At 35.8% G+C, this 17,951-nt stretch overlaps 1 protein-coding gene across 1 annotated transcript in view; it reads left to right on the top strand.

Annotated features, from left to right (window-relative positions):
* The window catches only part of poln (polymerase (DNA directed) nu), a 323,190-nt gene that overhangs the window by 213,022 nt on the left and 92,217 nt on the right, over positions 1–17,951 (top strand). The gene's annotated exons all lie outside the window — the stretch shown is intronic.

The raw sequence follows: 17,951 nt of genomic DNA, 5'->3' as shown, positions 1-17,951 counted from the left end.
AACAGAAATCGGTGCACCCAGTGTTGTCATACACATTTAACAATCACTCAACAGGACATACATGTACTTACATAGAAACCCAGTGTATATTCAACTATTGGCAAACTAATTTAGAAAAAAGTATTATTGATTTTTTTTTTTTTTAATTTGATGTGCTTTATTAATCCTTGAGGGGAAAGTGTCATTTTCCATGGCCTTTGCGGGGTTAGAGAGCATGGTCAGCCATTGTACAACATCCCTGGAGAATTTTATGGTTAAGGGTCTTGATCAGGGAGTGGAGTATGATATCTTCAGTCAGTACTGGGACTTAAACCGGCAACCTTTCAGATGCTAGCACAGATCTTAAGCCTCTGTGCCATTTTGCGGAGCTCATTTTAAAAAGTTAATTTAAATAGAAGTTATTTAAAACAAGGTAAATACACTGCATTGATTAAGCATTTTCACTAGCAGGGATGTACCTCGGGAATCTGTTCTTGCTCAGTCCCCCGGTGTTCCCGTGTGGAATGTGCATGTTCTGCCAATTTGTGTGTGTGTTTCCTCCGGATGTTCATTTTTCCTCCCTCAGTTCAAAGACATGCAGGTTACTTGGATTTGCGATGCCAAGCTGACCCTAATGTGTGCCTGTGTGTGTTCAACCTGTGATGGACTCTCACCCTGTTCAGGGTTTGTTCCTGCTTGCGCCATATACTTGCTGGGACCAGCTGCCTCGCATCCCTGCTCAGGATGAACAAGTTTGGATGGATCGAGTATTTTTCTAATAGGACATTTGTTTCCTACTTTTCTCTTTTAGTTATTTTTTTTTTGTAAGAAATTTGATAAAGAGAAAACAAGAACGTGATATTTTAATATGGCCATTGTTGTTTGTTCCTTTGGCTCCACTGTCATCATGATGATAGCCCTTTTCTTGGGTCCCAGTATTGTACTGAATTTCTTATTTGGGTCCTCAAATTAAAAAGTTTAAGAACCCTTGCATTAGAGAATTCAAAGTGTAACTAGTTCGTGTAGCAAGGCAATGAGGCACACTGTATATTTAGTGTGGGACAATCCCCCAAACACCCCCTCACCCCTTTGATGCACTTTAGATTCAGTGGTTGACAAATCACAATACTCTTCCTCCTCCTGTTTTATTGTCAGTCAATCAGTCATTTTCCAACCCGCTATATCCTAACACACGGTCACGGGGTCAGCTGGAGCCAATCCCTGCCAACATAGGGCGCAAGGCAGGAACAAATCCCATGCAGGTCACACACCCACACACCAAGCACACACTTGGGACAATTTAGGATCTCCAATGCACCTAACCAGCATGTCTTTGGACTGTGGGAGGAAACCCACGCAGACATGCAAACTCCACGCAGGGAGGACCCGGGAGGCAAACGCATGTCTCCTTACTGCAAGGCAGCAGCGATACCACCGTGCCACCCTGTTTTAATGTTTTTTTTTTTTTAAATAAAAACATTTATTTTGAACCTAGGACTTGTCTGTGCAACTGTGTTTGTGTTTGGGGCTCACTGATACCCCCTACAGGTCAAAATTGGCATAATCAGCAGGATTCTTGGCCGTCTGTTTGCCAGGGATCTTGTAAAATAAACCTGTTGGGCTAATCCTCAAGACCATCTGTCCACAGTACATGCAAATGTGACTGTTATATCTGTTGTGGGTCAGCTTAAATTGCTGGAAGGAAAGTGGCTCTTGCTGCAGGCAACAGAAAATGATAAACATTGAGAGAGGGACAATTTTTCTGAGTTTGTGCTGTAGATGGAATAAGTGCCAAGATACATTTTGCTGCATGTTTGAACAGCCCTGAAAGGTTGCAACACTGACAAACTAGTGGATTTTTTGCTGATACAAAAGTCAGTAGTAAAGTTAAAAAGAGAAGATTAGCTGTAAATGTGCTTTTTGTATAACTTTCACCTGTAAACTTATCTAAAAGTTATTCCTAAAACTTGTTTGTCATGCCTGACTCCCTAAAGTGATGAGATTGCATTTTATGAGGTACTAAGTTGTTGAGGATGGGCTGGACAAGTAATTACATGAAATATATATACAAATGCAAAATAAATTATTTTTCTTTGATTAAATAATTTAATAAAAATCTGCTTAGCATTTTTCAAAAATATTTTAGCTGAGAGAGACCCATTTCTTCAGAAAAAATTAAAACGGAGGAAAAAGTGTAAGCTTTTATATGTCTTTAATTACCTATTATATTAATTTTAAATACTGGCTTTAAATATAAGTAACAAAATGGGTTAAATATATGACATTACATTTGTTTTTTCGATGCAACATGGCTGAAACAACATTGGTGTGTATGCAACTTCAGTAGCACAGTTTGATACGGTGTAATAGAGCTGCCAAAACAGAAGCCAGTTTTGGATATTTGGAAATCAGAAAATGCAGAAATGTACACAGCTACTAATGTATATATCCTATCAGGAAATTTTCCATCTTCAGAATAACCATAAATTAAATAATGTTTGGCCTAATGTAAACAGAATCTAGCTATAGCTAAGTCCTTGTTAGTATTCAACAATTTCAGGTAAGTTGTACAGAGTTGTGAAAGCAATGTACCTAAGACAAAACACAAGATAGTGATATAAACCTGTAAACTTCTACTTCACCAGACACATCTTGACTGTCTGGTCATCTCCTAGCAGCCTTCCTGCTCTGCCATCTCATGCTGCTGTTGCCACATTACTGAAATAATGTCTTATGGGCACGAAAATGTAGGCTGCGTACGTTGTGTGTGTCTTGGCTTGTGCGCGGTGGTCCTGTCATCATTGTATGGCTATCACAATGTTTGAAACTTAGATTCCTTTTAATTTAGTGTGAGAGCTTGTTTTCTGTTGGAAATCTAAGGATCCAAAAGGTCTAAATAAATAGCATAAGACAACACTGTCTTCTTTACATTGAAACTACATTTTGACTAAACGCCGGCCATTTATTGCTTGTCGCTCACTTTGTGTGTATGTGTGTCTGTCAGAAAGAAAGACAGAGAGAGGTGCCAGGGCATGCTATGATTTGAAAATACTGGGAGATAGAGGCATGCTTTTTAATGTTGAAATTTTGCCCAATATCAACGTTGGTACCACAGCTGCTTTTCAATAGTGAAAAGGTAGCATACAGTATATCAATGCTGATGTATCCTCTCTGAGCATGCATCACTTCAATGTTGAAGTTCTCCTTATTTCTATGTTGGTTCAACATCTTCTTTTTAATGTTGAAAATGAGCACTCAAGATTGATTTATCATCAGTGGGTATTAATCAAAAAAAGTTGACATTTTTAGTGTTGGAAAAACGCACCATATATCAGTGGTTAATGTTGTTTTACAGTTGTATTGTCAATGTTAAAAATCTAACCAACAATCAGTTTAAGTTCAATGTTGACTCTTCAGCACTGACTATGAATCAATGCCTTTAATCATATTAAACTATATATATTCTTGAATCAATTCCCTCTTATTATCTGGATATTGACCACGTTAATAAAATGTCCAGACAAACAGACGCACCTCTACTACATTCTATCACTGATTTCTGCATAATATAAAACATCAAAAACATTAATGACCTACTTCATTGATTCAATAGTGTGTGTGTTTAATTTCCAGAACAAACAAAAGTAAACACAATGATTTTAGTCACTTTCTGGGATAAATTGTTTACTCCAACACTGGAATGTGTGTGACCTGTAATATAAATGAACATTTAAGAAATAATGTATGGATATAGTGCTTAGAAAAATAAAATTTTAAAAGAATGTTTACTTACTGTCTGAAAAACTGAATTGTGTTTGGGTGGAGGGGATGATGGAGGTCCAGTTACACCATTCCACTTTCTCTATACACATTTTTCATTCAATAATGGGGCAAAAGTAATAATGAAAAGTCAAAAGCACAACACTTTAAAACAGCGACAGCATATTACGCAGCCATATCACTAGACTGGTACGCTCTTCATCTTTTCTGGATGGGCAAGCAATTTAAAGTTCTTGCTGGCGCATGCACACCTTTTAATTTTTTGGATGCAGATTCAGATGTAGATGTTTCGATGTGGATAATGAACTTTGGATGCAAAAATAAATTTCTGAGAGAGTAAATACAAATAGTGTGTGAGGGAGAGAATAGCATGACCAAGCCAGAAGGTTATTAGCAAGACAGCAATTTTCTCTTTAGCTTCCTGTGGATGTGAAAAACATGATAAGAAAATTAAAATAGAAAACAAATGTATTTTTCTTTTTATTTATTGTACTGTTTGTAGATGCAAAGTGACCAATGCATACAGGCATGCTGTTAACACAGAGATTGGATCATTCATACAAGACAAATTGTATTATTTAATTTTTTTGGAATCTTAATAAAACTAATTTATACAGTTTTTGTAGAAATTAAACTGTTTCATAAAAGGCATACATTAAAATGTCTATTAAACATATACATGATAACAGCAGCAAAAATACATTTATACAAATATGAAGAGAAAATTTGATAATTATACTCACAAAAAATCCTGCTTGTAATTTTTCAGTTTGAGGCTTACATATGCAATGTTTGTGTCTTTGAGCCACCGTCTTCACTACTTATTACTGTACATTAACAGTCATTTCTCCCTTATGCATTAGAATTTTAACCAAGTGTCCCATATGTTTTATAAGCATGTTGGTTTACAGGGAATAAAACTAAACTTCTATTAGCCATGTAGTTATGAAAAGTTAATATTTTCTATTATAACAAAGAAAATACCCATGTGATTTCAATATAACTTACTAGAACTGACTGTTACATACACCAAGGATGTTTTGTTTCACATTAAAAATGCCTACATTTCTACTGACATAAGGAAAAGATCGGAAGGTAAATAAATATAACACATAAAACAGATGTCTTATAATTCAGAGATTTCCATTTAGAAAACCTTCAGGACAATTTTTCATACAACTGCATAGGCTGACAGCTCTTTGAGATAAGAGGTAATGTTCCCTTTTATAAGTGAAATGTTACTTTTATTCTAGCTATAAGAAAACAGTGTAGTCAATAAATATCAGTTTATGCTTAAAATATTAATTACTTTACAAATAACTTCATGTTAAAGCTAATTCTTGCATATAGTATCATGATACCTGGTGTCATCCATGTACAGTATCTATCAAGAGTGTTGATTCTGTAGAAAAAACACAGTCTACATTTCTATTTGTTAAACATTTTCTCTTGCATTGTTTATAATATTCAGTATGCACACACTACCTTTTTAGCTAGTGTATTTCATAGTGAACCCAGGGAGCAAGTCAGGAACAATACCTGGGCAAGATGCTAGTCCTTCACAGGGTGAACACATACACTGGAACCAATTTTGCATTGCCAGCCTCCCTAATCTGTATGTCTTTGAACTGTGGGAGGAAATTGGAGTACTTGGAGGTAATCCACACAGGGAGAACATGCAAATTCCACCAAGGGAGCACCTAAACTTAACCCAGGTCTTGTTGTTGCAAGGCAGCGGTGCTACAACTGTGCCACAGTGTCACCCATTTTTCTTATTCTTGTTAATTTTAAAATGTTAAACCATTTGTCATTTACCTCTTAGTTTAATTATAGACTTTTACTAGATTTTTACACACAGTTAATAATTGCAAGCAATCAACTTATACACACCTTACATACAATGCAGATAAATAAATCCTTACAAGAACCACCTATACTTCCCCAAACCATAACCGTGTGAACACCCAATCTGAAAGACATACACTCCACAACTTGCAGGATTTTTGTTTTTGAGAGAATTTGTCGTCTTTATACTTAATAATTATCAAAAGAAAATTTTATCAAAATGCACGGCCAGTACTTTAAGAGAAAATATTTCATATTTATACATGTACATTTTAAAAGCAAACATGAAGATGTTTTCATTGGTTTGATTGCTTTTTACTTGTTGCCTTTCACCCTCTTTTTAATTAAAAGGCAGCCGAAGAATCCATTCTGTGTTCTGGCTGGTAAAATATGAACACATTATTATGGCGAACCATACAAACACTAACAGGGGCAAGTCAAACTCCAGAAAAACACTGCTTTAGCCCCCTCCAATTCAGAACATGGAAAAGAAGAAGAAATGCACTTTTTGTTGATTCGGAACTGCCTATGAAAAAGTAAGCACAATAGTCTAAGAAAGTAAGAAGAGCCCCTCAAATATAGGTGTGAATGTAACCTCTTAAGAAAAAAAAATCTACCTTTGAGAGCATGGACACTGCCTTTCAATACCATGCACTGTTTAGCTGCAGTTGGTTTTTTATACCGTAAAATTTTTTTATTCCCTTATTTTTTATCTTTGTATTTCATAAAGAACAATTAATTTAGTTCCCTCTTTCAAAGCACTTTGTCTTTTAGGAATGAAACATCCTTCATATAAGAATTTTTCCTTATGTATTTTTCGTATTAGCTCAACACAGTGCTGGCCTCCAAATTGAGGAGGTTTGTTAACAAAAAAGGACAAATCTGCAGCACGGAAGCCATGCAGGCAAGAAGCTACCTTTGAAACACTAAACTACTAAGGATGGGGCTACAGCAATTAAAACAAAGTAAAACAGCATCATTCTCTGAGCATGGAGGAGGATGTTCCCAACAACCAGGAAAATCCAACAATGTGTAGATCATGGAGGTGCAAAGCCAAAGTGTGAAAGATGTGAACTGGGTTTTTTTGACACCAATTAACTGTTGGGGCATTTCTCTTAAATATTCCTAAATAACAGCCAAGAGGACCATTGCAGTGAGCCAATATAGACATTCTTTTTTTGGCATTAGACTCATTAGACTTTACATATTAACAGCTGAGTTCTCTATGCAGACTGATTAATATGCAAGAACAACTATTGTAAATAAGCAAGGATCCAGTGTAGTTGCTTTTCTCTGGATGTTTTCCAGCGCTACTATGTCTTTTTTGTAACCTGGAGGCCAAAATTATACTCGGTACTCTAGGTGAGGCCTCGCCAGTGTGCATGTGTACAGTATGTGGTATGTCAAGGGCATGTATTTTTTGGAACAGTCAATAAATTAGATATATTAGTTAAAAATGAAAAAAATGGCCATCCGATTTTTCTTAAAAAGTCACATTTCAATTGGTGCCATCTGATACTGTAAAATGAGTATTGCAAGAAGCCAACATTCAATATCTACATAACATACATGATTCAGTAATAAATGATTTAGGATTGTTTTAATTATTTTCGATTAGTAAACATTTATTAGTAATAACCGTTCATTTCTACTTTTGAAAGCTACCTCAGGTGAACAATTAAAATTGAGTGAAATAATTTACATTAAACCAGTCCCATCAAATCTTTTGAGATGCCTTAAATCCATATGAAATTTAATTGAGCATTTACATTAATGGAAAAAGAGGCAGTGAATTAACTTGAGACCAGTTATAGTTCTGAGTCAGTTTTTATCAGACATAGTTTATATCCTTCTCAGAATGTGACAGAGTTGTGTGGAAGTCGCACTTATGCAAGAATAAATAAGTAGATCTTGACCTAGCAAGATAACAACCAAGGCAATCAACATGGCAGGACTGTAATTTAACAATCACTCTTTTTTATGTGCAGTACAATTTATTAGTTTTAGATACTATTTCATTATAGAAGCTACCCATTTTGATATTAAAACCCATTTATTTGCCATAGTTTTAACCACAGATTTCCTATTTACAATTAAACATTTTATATATGGCATCAGTGTCTTGCAAAGAAGGTCATAACAGATGACTTTCCTTATAAGAATTTACTGTGAATTAATGTTTCTACTACAGAAAGTTATATTTTAAAAAGATATACTAGGTTGCTTTCCATAGTTGGTTCTGCCTTTGTGTTTTCTGTCAATAGAAAAATGGGGAATCATAAAGTAGTGGAAAGTTTATAAGAAAGGATGCCCAAGATTTATGAGAAAACAGTATTGTTGAAAATTGTAAGTACTTCAGTAGTTTTGAAAGGATATTAATTGTAATTGACAAATAGGGAAAATATAATATTTGTGTTAGCCAATATACTACTGGGGTTCTCAAACTCATTTCCTGGAGGGCTACAATGGATTTAGTTCCCATTGCAACCAATCTGATAGTTAGAACCTCACTCTGGATTCTGTATTTAATGAGTTTTGTTTTACTTAATTAAATGGCTTGCTATTTTTGTTTTTCTGAGAACATTATACAAATATTTTTCACCTGGAGAAGCTCAAAACCTATTGTTAACAGGCAGCTGGTCCAAGAAAAAATTAAAAGTAAGCAATTTATGTTTTGGAATTTTTAGAAAATGAATCAGTTAAAATCAAGGTGTCATTTTGCTCCATTGGCATCAGTAATTGGCTACTAATTAAGAATATGACTGGAATGAAAACCTGTAAGCCTTGTAACCCTCCAATGTTGTCCTGGTGGCTCCTCTCCCAGACCAGGATCAGAGCATCGGTGACCTCCTACTTGGCGGCATTGGATCCACAGCTATATAATGTCCCAGAAGTTCTTGATTGGATTCAGATCTTGGGAATGTGCAGGCCAGTCGATGGCATCAATGCCTTCGTCATCCAGGAACTGCCTATACACTCTGGCTACATGAGACTGAGCATCGTCATGCACCAGGAGCAACCAGGGCCCACTGCACCAGTATAAGATTTGACAGTGGTTCTTAGGATTTCATCCCAGTACCTAGCAGCACCTGAAGGTCTGTGTGACCCCCCAATTATATGCCTTGCCAAATCAGTCATGCTGGATGATGTTGCAGGCCACATAATATTTACCGCGGCATCTCCAGACTCTTTCACATCTTCCTCATGTGGTCAGTGTGAACCTGCTCTCATCTGTGAATAGAATAGGGCACCAATGTGAGGAGCTTCCAATTGTGGTATTCTCTGGTAAAAACCAATGGAGCTGCACCCTTATGGAGTCTGTTTCTGACAGTTCAGCTCCCCTTGTGTATGGCCAATTGGCTGGTATCTGCTCCATGCTTGTGAGACTTTGCTGGGAGACAACAAACCTTCTTGCGACAGCACGTATGGATCTGCTATGCTGAACGATGTGGACTACCTGTGCAACCTGAGTCGGCTGTAGGTACCGCCTTTTACTACCAGTAGTGACAAGGACAGTAGCATTTGTCTCTGGCCATCACCTGCAAAAGCATTTCATTTTTGGTGTTTGCCTTGCTGTTGCCTCTCCAGTGTATTTGTTATCACTTTAATTTACGCCAAAGCAGGTGAACTTGATTCACAATCGCTTATGCTTCTGAGCTGGACAGATTGATATCCCTAAAGCTTAATTATCTTGGTGTATAACTGTGATGATTAAGTGTATATATTTTCTACTGTATCTACTACATCTACTGTGCATACTATGACAATTTCATCCCATTGTATTCCTAAGTAACTAGAAGGACTGTACTAGATCTCTTTGTAGCAAAAAATAAAAAAAAACTTTTCAGTGGCATGGAGGAGAAACTCATTGACTGTTTTCTGATGATCCTGCTTTAATATTATAGCCTGTTAGCCCTAACATCCACTCTGGGCCATGATCACTTTTCCACTTAATTTACTCAAGCTTTGGTTTATTTTAGTTTCAGCAAATGTATTATTAGCTCTAAGTGCAATATGAGTCTATTTTTTCTTTTGTTTTAAAGCACTTCTATTAGAATAGCTTATATACTGTAGATCCCTAAATAATTGTGTTATATCTAACATTGTGAAAAACATGGCAACAAACTCTGAGTGCTTTTAGGAATTTTAATGTGTGTTTATATCACATTGAAACAGCAAAAAATTTAACAGTTTAAGTATGTATGAAGAAGTAGCTTTTACAAGATAACACAGCATGATATTCTCAAACCTGCTTAATTCAATTCAGGGTTTTAGGTACTTGGAGCCTATCCCGGCAACATCGTGTTGTCTTTATTCATTAGAGCTCTCTATTCTATTTCAGTGTCCACTCTTTTATCCACCCCACAATCATATGGAGTTAATTTACTGTTACTAACGCACATTCTTTTGGGGTATGGTAGGATAATTTGAGTAATTGAAGGAAAACGCTTCACTCATTGGGAGAAAGTGGAGGTTCCGGACAAACAGTGACCAGGGATTGTATTCAAACCCAGGATGCTAGATCTGTGAGACAGAATTGCTAACCACTGTCCCCTCTCATCACCTGTTAAAGATCACAGGATATATGGTCTTAAACTGCTAAGAAGAACGGGATAGGATTGTTTTTATTATCATTAATATTGTTATTATGTTAAATAAGTATTAATATAATGGTAGTTTTGGATCTCTAGTTTGTTGTAGTTTTCTGGGAGATGTAAAGTGCTTGCTGTCTGTGAATGTTTCATATTGTATATTTTTGCCAAGCAATTTGTTTTCCTTTATTCAATGAAGTTCAGAAACCTTTTTGTATTTTTAGATTTTAGAGACTGATATCTTGAAAATGCTGCAGCTTTAATAAATAATAATATGCACACATTATAAACCAGAAGTATTCAATTATTTTTGTAAGTAAACTACCTAGTGGCAACCGGAACTGATTATGGTCCTAGCACCAAGATATGCAATACCTTTACACTGCCTTTTTACCTTTCATATTGCATTCTTTAAGGCTCTGATGTTATTGGGAGTTTCCTCTGACATTATGCCTACCACAAGCGAAGTGAGATTTTTAGACACTTTTCCTTTATGATGTTTTTGGGATAGGCCATGTAAAACCTTTATGTGAAGACAAGAGTTTTGAATTACACCCTTGTTGCATTTAGGTAACAGGAAAAACGGACGCTGGGGTCTGTGGATAAAGTGAAGGTCCAAAGACGCCAGCTGGGTAGTTATTTTGGAAAGACTAGAAATTAGATGAAAGAGAGAGTTAAAGTGATTAACCTGAGACAGAGTAAGAGCCTGAACACTGAGATGAGTAGTATATAGTAGGTAGTGGAGAATGGTCAACTTTTTTTTAACATTGTATAGAAAGGAACAACTGGATTCAGTGATGAAGAAACATGTTGATTGAAAGAAAGCAACAGCCCGTGGCATACCAAGGTCCCTGACAGTATTTAATGGTAAAAGTGTGATGACATTAAGGATATTTGTTTAGAGAGAAATGTGTGTAAGAATAGGCAGAAGGAGAGTACAAAATTTTAGATTTTGATAGTTTGAGTTTAAGAAGATCAGGATGAGATAGTAGTGGGGTAGTTGGAGATCAGTGCTGAAACATTTAGAATAATAAAGTAAAGAAACTAAAGATGCTGTATGCCAATCATTGATGCAGATTGGAACAGGGGAAGCCATGAGAAAAAATAAAAGTCCCCGGGGAACAAACATAAAAAGAACAGAGAAGGAGGTCATTGAAATTTGCACCACTTGTTGAAGATTTCCTTACAGAATCACAGATTTCAAATAATTTGTACATTTTTTAAATCCCATGCCAGACTCCTAGGTTTTCACAGTCTTCTTTGTGATGGCCTTAGGGAGCTCTTTTGGTCTTTGGATGATAGCATAACACACAGCAAAGAGAGCACCAGAACCCTAGGTATCTGTGGTATAAGCAAGGCTGGTTCCACCTATATACCCCCTAAAGAGGTTCTAATCATTGGCATCAAATTAAAAACACCTGATTCTAATTTTATAGATTTGGAGTGTTGATAAGTGTAGGTGAGTACTTACTTTTTCCAAGTGACAAATCTGCATTTTTGCTCAAATTGATTATGAGAATGACTACACCGTGTAAATAGAATGTGTCTTTTGTTCAAGCATGTCACTTTTATCTGTAGACACTATTTGCACGCTTAATCCAATCTGTTTAAATATTCGAATATGTTTTTTAAAATAAGCAGTTTCCATGCTTTTTCACATGACTGTATGTTGCCTTTATTTGTGACATTCACTTCCTGACTATTATGGAGGCTTCATAGAAACCACCTATTAACATATAGTATTGTAAGAAGTTTTGTTTATTTTTCCAATTATTTTCCTTACTCCATCTCAGAATTTCAAGGGGCTAGAGCCTATTCTAGTAGTGGTAGATGCAATGCTGTTCTATGTAACAGTTTGATAAAATTTTTCATTTTACAAACGACATCATAAAAATGTGTTTTAATATTTCAGCAATGTGATTATAGCAACTTTGAACTGTGTACCTTTACTTTAGGAACATTCATGGATTTCTTTCTAGAATGTACTGTATTATGAATTTGTAAATCTTGCTTCAAATGTTTTTTTTTATTTAATTAGTTTTTTTATATAGCCTCACAGACCACCTGCTCTGGACTAAATTTTTTCTTTCTTTCTTTCTTTCTTTCTTTCTTTCTTTCTTCAATCCGTAAACATGAAAATAATAAGTAGAATTTTCTTATTTGACATACGAAATAAGTATTGTTTTCTTTTTGGGGTGAGTTTGAGTTCTCTGTTTTGTCTGTCTGTCTGTCTTATGTTTACCGTATACTGAATTAATCATTAACAAAGACATAGATGTCCCCAACCTTTCACCTGTCAGGAATGATTTTATGCATTAACAATGGAGAATACCGCAAACAATATTTACCAGTGTGCTTAAAGTTGGGTTATCCATATATATATATAATTCACTAAGGCAAGACACCCATGGAAAGCACGCCGGAAGGGGCGTGGATTCACTAAGCCGCTGACAAGCAAGACACCTATGGCGCACGCAGGAAGGACCCACGCCCACCAACTCCAAGACCATTGGATACGACGACAACTCGCAGAGCCACGCCCACCAACTCGGACGTGACGACACAGAAAAAACAGCGTCATTTATATTCTTCTGTCGTAGAGGCCACATGCACCTCCGAGCCATGTTGACTTTTCATAGAGGCATGTTTCTCGCGGAGGTGAATCGCCATATGCAGCATGTAAAACGGTTTGCGAGGGGTATCCCATGGGATCCTTAAAACAATCTTTTACAGCTGAGGTTAAAACAAAATGAAGTAAGCAGTCTTTAAAAACCGAGTTTTCGGTTACGACGCACAACCGCGTGCACTATAGCAAATTCTTTTACACGCTACATACAGCAATTCGCATCCGCAACAAACATGCGTCTTCTTCACTCACGGACAATTATATGTTGCTCTCTCCAGAGTTCCATCTTTTCATTCACTTTCTGTTGTATCCTCAAACCCTCCCATTTTAGACAACTGTGTCTTTCCAGAAGTGTTCAACCATCAATAAATAATTATGCAGCATTTGCTATGCCGTGGGTTCGCTATTGTGTTGTATTTTGCTCTCTCCAGAGTTCCATCTTTTCATTCACTTACTGTTGTATTCTCACACCAACCCGTTTTAGACAACTGTGTCTTTCCAGAAGTGTTTAGCATTCAATAAATAATTATGCATTAGATTGAGCGTGTGTCTACCTGGCGCAGAGAGGTGTGGGTAAGCCGTTGAACCCCATTCGGGCTGCAAACCGTGGAATTCCCACTAAGTGCGACTCATACGCTACCACTGGTTACGTCCATACCCTTTGTACACACCCCCTTCCCACCTCGCTAATACCGTGGTCGGGTGTCTTGGTGGATTATATATAGAAAAGCAGCCAAAGCCACACAGAGCAATGAAAAGTCTACGTGAGTCACAGGTGCAAAGACGACAATGACTCAAGTGACGAGTTGGAGGTGGGCACATGATCAGGCAGTGCATACTGAACGAGAAATCAGCAGATTAGCATGACAGAGGCAGCGGAATGGACGTCCTTCTCTCCTCCCGTTCCACCCTCCGGCCTGAGCGCCATGCACCCCAATCCCTCCCTCTGGCAGGAGAAGGCGCGATGGCGGTCCGCCAGTTTTCAGTCACTGACGATTGTGTGTTGGATCGTTCCGTGCATTGTTACTATGTTGCTTTTCTTGCTAATTTATTACATTACCGATTTTTCAAATGTTAATTTTCTCCCGGTGCTTAAAAATCATTAAAAAAAACGGCCTGATTATGCGGCGTATGGTACGCCGCGGGTTGGCAAGTTTTATATATTTTTAAAGTAATAACTTGGACAGAATATAAGTTTCAGTAGTTGTTTCATAGAAATGTATATAAAAACACCACGGGTCTAGGCTTTCATCCCTTTGTTTCTTTCTAAACAATAGTCACACTATGCAAGTGCTGGCAGTATGTTTAAATATGTATCTGTAACAGCTAAATATTATCCATTTAGATGATATTGTGTTTTTGTTTTTTCTCTGCATGACCATATGAAACACATTAATTCCTAAATGAGAGGGCTACAACTCCTTTTACAGGTAACAGTGTTACAGCAAACTGCTTTTCGTGTCATCAGCTGCATACTTTGCGTGAAGTATGCATGAACCATTTCAGTCTTCTCTGCCCTTCTCCCCTTAGTCCTGCCTGTGTAGACAACAGTAGCTTGAATTTAGCATCTACTGGCAAAAGCATCAGCAATTTTGACAGAGTTGTGTTTTAAAATGCCATTAGACCAAGGAAGAAAAAATAAGCACATTCCTTTTAGATTATGAAGAACAGGGAACAGAGGTTCATGTATGTATGTAATAAAACACAGCAGGGCACACAAAACTGATAGAAAAAGTAATGAATTGACAGGTTTATAATTAGATTTTTAAAGTATTTTAAAAGACACATATAACACTGTCTAAAAGTTAATAACAAGATAGTCAAAAGTAAAAATACAGGGAAATATTTGTGAATATCTGTACATAAATGAAAAAAGTTTTCAAATAAAATTAAAGATTGCATTTATTTAATTTATCATTCTGTTTAAATGCAATTTCTGACTTGGCATGTTCTAAACTCTGCACTAATTCATTTGTAGAATTATAAGGACTCTAGCAAGGTGTTCAGGTAATCTTCAATTTTGTCAGCATTATGGTATTGAATTGTGGTTAGTTACAGTCCCAAAAATTGATTAATAACTGGGTATTGCTTAGACAAAATTTGTTTGGATGGCTTTATATTTAGTTTTGTATTATCACAAGCAAGACATATGCATTGATCAGTATTCCACAAAAAAATCTTGTCTATAAACAATTCTAGAATTTATGTTCTCAAGGGTATCCATCATTGTTATCTACTGAATATTGACTGCCTGGCATATAACACCAATAGTTATCTCAAAACATTTTTAAAATGACCAATTAATCCATACTTTGTACTGTACTTTATAATTTAAAAGATGTATTTACTGGTTGTTAACATTGATTTGCACAATATACCTTACAAAGAAGAAAATCAAGTTAAAGGATACTAAAATTAATCATAGTAATAAAATTCAGCAAGTAGTACAACAATTTCTACATGGAAAAAGGTCCAGGCTCTTGATACAATTGCAACCAGCTTATTAAGTATGATTCTGTTACCATAGCATTTTCAGACATTTAATAACAGTTTTCATGAAAATTTTGACCAGTGCTAAACAATACCTAAAACTATAATATATTTTGAAAAAAACCTTATCATTGAATATTTTAAAATTTTTCTTTTAAAATGTCATTTAATCAACATTATAAAACAACAGGATATGATAGACTAAATTATGTTCCTTATTGTCTGCCCTCAAGAGTACAAATTAATAGTCATCCTAACCTATAAAATCCTAAAAAATAAATATGAATCAAGTCACTGCCTTATGTGATGTTTAAATTGTCCACAATTCTACAGAGGATATAGTTTGTCTTAAACAGAAAGATAAATATGTTGCTACATGTTCACTTTAAGTCTAAGGTGAAAATAAAAATCTGCGTTAAAATTAAACAATAATAACAAATCCAACGAATGTGATTACCACTGTGGGTTCAAGAGTGGTGATACCCATTCTAGCCACATGGCTGGAAGGCAAGAAACAACTCTGGATAAAGTGCCATTCAATCTTGAGGCACACTCACTCACAAATACATACTAACTGATGCCAGATCAATCAACCTGTTTATTATTGTTTTTACTCTTTTATTTAAGTTGTAGTTTAATATTTTTTTTAATTTAGATATCCTGCTATAATTTAGAAAACACATTATTTGCATTTTTCATACTAGATTGAGCAAAGCACTTTATGTAACCTAAAACAAACTTTGACAGCATTTTTAAGTCTTTTATAAACATGTATCATTTTTACTCAATTTACATGTATATTTAGTTTATCTTTTACACTTTGACATTTACCAGATTTAGAGCAGTAGCAATACTTTTCTAAAGTAAAACATCTCCAGTGTGTTTTTGATTATTATTAGAAATTAAAGTACTGTAATTGCTTCTAAGTCAACATTGGCAAACATTATTTGAATCTCGGAGTAAAATAGCAGAGGCTGTCTCTAAGAGTGTGCAATATGTATCGTCTACGATAATATCTTGTTATTTTAACAATGTGTGAGCTGAAATTATCAAGTTGGCACTCACTTTGCAATAAAAACAAGCAAAAACACGCTTTGAGGGTCCATGCATTCACTGTCTCACATAACCTAACAGGACAGACTACTGTACATGCATGCCGTCAGCGCACCACAAGGGAAGCTAGTGTAGCTGTCTAAAATTGAGTGAGCAAACCTTGCCAGGGGATAAACAGCCTCACAATGTACGTCGTTAAGATTTAATTGCAAGATGCGGATCATCCTCACCTTTGTGGAGGTGGTTTGGTTTTGAAAAGACTGATGTTGCTTAAAAGACAGCAATCTGTAATGTCAGAAATCAGTAACTGTTAAAGACAGCTCGACATCTAACTTGTTTCACCATCTGCAAAATGAAACAGATCTAGTGGGAGCCCTGTGGTGTCTTGCCACAAAAACAAAAAAAAAAACGGTTTGAACTAATTATTAATCCGCTCATGAAATGTCATAATTTGTTCAAACGGATTATTTTTATTTCTGTAAGAAGCATACGTCTATTGGGCACATTTTATTTCACACATCATCTTGAATGGGGAGGTCTTCGATTCCGAAGCACATTATTTTTATATCATTCATTTTAACACTCATATAGATTCCCACTTCCTCATCCCACTGTGATGACACAAGGGAGGGAGCAAAAAGGAAAAAAAAAACTCTTTAGCAGCTATTAAAAAAGACAGGAATTCAGAGAAGGCGAGTTTCTGCACACTGCCTTTCAAAAAGAGATCAAGAGCTACTTGATCCACTTGAGTGGTGAAATACCCAAAAACTACATTTCCTCAAAATGAAGAAACTTGCAAAAAAGTACCTGTGTATCCCTGCCTCAAGTAGCCATACTGAGTGGGCTTTCTGCATTAGAAAAAATGTAACATATAATCATGCTATTATCAATCCAGATACTGTACTATGGACAGACTGGTGTTTCTGTCACACAATTTGAAGTTTCCTCAGTAGAATTTTACACTTGTTTTATTTTTTCTGATATTTTTCTGCAATATTGGAAATGTTACATTTTTGTTTTTACTTGTATGCTTCACAATTCACCTTTCAGCAGAGAAGGTTATGTTTATCCACACTGTAATGTTTAAGCCCAATATTTCAATTATGATTAGTATTTTATTCCCTTTGAATTTGTATCTTGTTTACATTATCTGTTTAAAATTCTCTCATAATAGTTTTGTTGGTCTTAGCACAATTTTTATGTAAATCCAGTAGGCGACTTTGAAATGGTTTACTCATGATTGCACTGTTTGATTACAGTATTTCTTTGATTGGTGATTTTCATGTTTTTGTGTTATTTTACTTCACCTGTTTTTCTTAACGGTTGTTTCCATTAATCTCATTAGGAAGCTACAATTATCATTTTATCAAGACCAAGCTAGGTCAATAAGACTTTTACAAACACTTTTTTAAAGGATGCAAAATATCATCTAATTATTGCTATCGTCAAATTCCCAGAAAATATCGAGATATAATTTTTTGCGAATATTGCACACTCCGAGCTGTCTCTACTTTAACTGAAAATCCATACAACAGTATGTGCTAGATTCAGTGCTAGCTTTTTGTAATTTAATTATCCCAAAAAGT

Source organism: Polypterus senegalus, chromosome 4, assembly GCF_016835505.1.
Source record: "Polypterus senegalus isolate Bchr_013 chromosome 4, ASM1683550v1, whole genome shotgun sequence".
Taxonomy (NCBI): Eukaryota; Metazoa; Chordata; class Cladistia; order Polypteriformes; family Polypteridae; genus Polypterus; species Polypterus senegalus.
This window is presented reverse-complemented; position numbering and strand designations above follow the sequence as displayed.